Source organism: Uranotaenia lowii, chromosome 3, assembly GCF_029784155.1.
Source record: "Uranotaenia lowii strain MFRU-FL chromosome 3, ASM2978415v1, whole genome shotgun sequence".
Classification (NCBI taxonomy): Eukaryota; Metazoa; Arthropoda; class Insecta; order Diptera; family Culicidae; genus Uranotaenia; species Uranotaenia lowii.
In genome coordinates, this window is record NC_073693.1 from 75,441,009 (window position 1) to 75,444,911 (window position 3,903).

At 35.9% G+C, this 3,903-nt stretch overlaps 1 long non-coding RNA gene across 1 annotated transcript; it reads left to right on the forward strand.

Annotated features, from left to right (window-relative positions):
- Positions 1–1,050: 1,050 nt before the first annotated feature.
- LOC129754597 (uncharacterized) lies at positions 1,051–2,082 on the forward strand. The gene is made up of 4 exons (XR_008739046.1): positions 1,051–1,147; positions 1,217–1,373; positions 1,636–1,813; positions 1,880–2,082. It is a non-coding gene; the product is annotated as an uncharacterized LOC129754597 (long non-coding RNA).
- Positions 2,083–3,903: the final 1,821 nt, after the last annotated feature.

Here is a 3,903-nt window from a genome sequence, read left to right on the forward strand (position 1 = left end):
CTTTAAAAGATCTCACCGTAAGAATTTTTGTTCATTATAAAATTGTTGACCACTGTCCGGATAATGGCGCGAAAACAAAAATCTGTACATGACAAATTTATTTTAGCCGTTAGGCCGATAAACGATTACACGAAAAAATGGAAATAGGTTAAAAAAGCAAAAGCTTACCAATATTCGAATGGTTTGGATTATCTTTCAACCATAAAGTTCACTGTAACAACAAAAATCATAAGATAATCGCTGTGATACCATTGTTTCTGATACATTCGGCAACTGTGAAACTTTATGAATCCACAATACATTTCGCAGTTACTTTAAAAACCATGGTAGTTTCAAAATTTAAGGAGGTTGTTAAATATCTTGAAATTAGGATGAAGTTTATTGTTAAATTGAAAATCACAGTTCTGTTATATTAATACCATGGTCTTTGCTATTCGGGTCCTGACTTCGTATTATCTGGTCGGTGATCTCGTCAAACTTATGGCCCATTTTAGACAATATTTTTTGATTCATTTTGTCTTCCGTCATTATGGCAACACGGAATTCAAATATCTTGAGGCTTGCAAATCTGAGATGCAGATGGCACTGTGATCACAAAAAAAATTGACAGAGTTCTGTCAGAAGCTGCGTTGTTTCACGAATGGCTTCCAAGAAACTCAAACAATAGGTCTCGTGCTTACCTTATGTGTTGCGGCCAAACGTCTATTCCGTGTGATGTTGGGTTCAGGTTTTGCTCTTCTCGGTTTATGTAGGGCAGGTATTAAGCTAACCTTAACGTCAGGAGTATTCCTCGGGTTCAAGCTTTGGTGGTTCTCTGATGACAGGACGGTGGTTTAGCAGAAGCGGGGTATGACGGACCCGATTAAAAACAACAAGCGATGCACGCTCATTTTCTTATAACCATTTTCGAGTTTTATTGAACCGTTTTATGGTTTTCTTTTGAAAACGTCGAAAGTTGTTATTTTTCAACCAGAATAAATTATTAAATTTCAAGCATTTTCTAAGTTTTCGATGAAAAGCCATAATAATGGTTAAAATTTCAATGACGAACGAAAATTTTCGTTCCGCCATTGTTTTATCGCGACACGAAAGTTCGGTCTCTGTTTCTTTGGTTTTCTTTCTGTAATTCCTCAATACAGTTCTTAAGGTAAATTGCATTCTATTCACATTGTTTTCATTATGATATTCACGATCAACATTTACTGTTTCATTCAAGACAATCGCTGTCCGCTAAACGCACAGCGATCAAGGGACTGGAAATTTGATAAGCCATCAGCAACAGCAGAAAAAATGTACCGCAAAGACAATCTGGTAGGAACCAGAAAGATCCGGATGTGGGGCTCGAGTTCTAACCGTTATTCTAAGCGTAAAAGGTGAGTTTTTGTACCTACATATATACTATTGTGCAACTGCAGGAAACTTTAGTAATTGGAAAACAGGTTGAGAGGGCTAAAAGTTAATTTTTACATTACCTAAAATGCCAAATTTATGTTTAATTGTATCTTATTCAATTAAGCAATATGCTCTTCCGCAGAAATCTGAGTCAGGCCCACTAAAAATCTATTTCAACTCAGGAATATTTGGCTCACAGAAAAAAAAATTAACGATTTTCTTACCTCACACTTCTTCCGGCAGCCTAAAAACAATCTCGGGAATGCCTACTATTAATCAGAGGATCAACACCCACTTAAAACCGAACAACTTCCCAATCGGATACGCATGGCTCGCGGTGAACGAATTTTGGAGAATCCGAAACAAAACTGGAGTCCAAAACAACTTGGAAAATTAACTATCGTGCGTATAGTGCCCTCAGGTAAATTTTCTCTAATTCCTTTTTTTTTTTTTTCAAATTGTAAATTTCGTTTTTTTTTGTTTTCAGATTACGCGTTCATATACAATTTAAGCTGTGGATAACGTCAGCTTTTATTGGCTGTGGATATTTTGTAGCTTCAGAACCGATGGACATTCCTGTTGAAAAAATGGCCGTTTTCAACTCGTTGGTCACCTAGTTTCAATACAATTAGAACTGAATAATTTTAGTAGAAAAAAATTATTCTTTACTTCTCATCCTTACTTACTTACTTAATGGTCCCACGTCGATTCTGTGGCGCATAGGGCAGTGGTGAAAGACCGCCACTGTCCTAGATCAACTGATTGAAATAAAACAACAATAAAAATTTGAAAATTGTAAAAGGTTCCAAAATATGTATCATATTTATTCCATAAATTCTCCTATTAACTCTTCTAGAAAGAATCTTGTTCCGTGTTTTCCCAAAACGGTTGTTTTTTAACCATTTTTCAGATTTGGTATTACGTTTAAAAAATAACCATAATCCTGGTTCTCTATGAAATCTCATTTTATGAGTTTTCAGTGAAAAGTCATAAAACGACTTGATCCACAGAACTGCGATTATGGTTATTTTTCAAACATTAATGGTTGAACGTGGCCCAGCGTGTGAGGACTTTTTATTTGTTAGCAGATCGAAGTTCTACATATATCTTCGTAGGACACTTTACGATTCAATGTATGTATGATTTCTTGAAGGCTTTTTTAACAGCAGCAGCAACAGCAGCGGGTAGTGAGCAACAGAAGTAGAGCAGCAGGGAAATTGGTACGTCGATCGTGTATCTTACCGTGGTTGGAGGGCTTGGTGCAAGGTGACGAGAGCAGTGGACGAGTGGAGTCGCGCTCGATCGACCATTATCAAACCAGCGTAAATTTCCATGGTGATATCACGATGAGCGTAGTTGGCCAGATATGAGCTTATTTCGATTTTCCCTGGTGGAACGGCGCAGTTGGGTCAATTCTACGGGTATAAATTGATGCAAAATCGGAGAGGCTAAAGCAAGCGAGTGTTGACCAGAGCAGGGTTGCCAGGTAGCTAACAGCAGGGTTTCCAGGTAATTTGTTTATATTAACAAATTTATGTGACGTATTGTCAAGTGGTTTTTGAGATATCCAATCCAGTCCAATACAGGAGATTATTGTACAAATGTTTTGATTTTATTTCTGAAATGTTAAAAATACGGTGGTCAAATAGTGCGCAAAATATTGGAACCGCTACGGGGGAGATATATTGAAAAATTACGTAAAAGCAGCAAAACAAATTCTTTAGCGGGCACCTGGCAGGTTTTTAGCTAGAAACTTTAAGTTGACAAGTCTTGCCTGAATGTTCCGGAAATAAACAAGGACGAAAAATTAATTGATTTGATGTCTAGTTCTTGAGGTGGCTGACCATCTGTGGAAGCTGCAAATCAGTCAGTGTTGCATAACTATTGACACAATGAATGGCTAAATATACTAAAAAGAGGAAACAAAATGCGAACATTTTCACTGAAAAACACTTCCATAAATCCTAGATACAAAGTTGATACTCTGTGTTGGTTGGATCTGGCATGGTGCAATTAATTGAAAATAGAGTTGGAGTGCTAAAAAGATAAATATAGTGTTTTGTGTTGAAGGAGGATAATCTTCTAAATTGTCATAACTTTGATCAAATTTAAATGTTCAGTAGTTTTGAAAATCAAGCTTCAAGAAACAGAAAAAGTAATCATAAAATGCCTTGATTTGGAAAAAGGGTGCTTCATCCTTGGGATTAATTATTCTTTCTATGTTCGTCGTTTTCAATATAACGATTTGAAATATAGCTTGTTCGAATAGAAATTGATATTAATTTGAACTTTGTTTTTTCTTCATTTGGTTATGACCGATGAAGTTTATTGAAACTGTTGACGGTCTCTAGAGGGTATTACAGTTCTTTATTGATCCAAAAATGATGTTATCGAAAAAAAAAAAACAAAAACTTCATCGAATAAGTAAGGTCAAAATCTAGCAATAAATTTAGTCCGTTACGAAATGTAAACAAACAGATGAAGTGTTACCAATTGTTCGAATGTACTAAT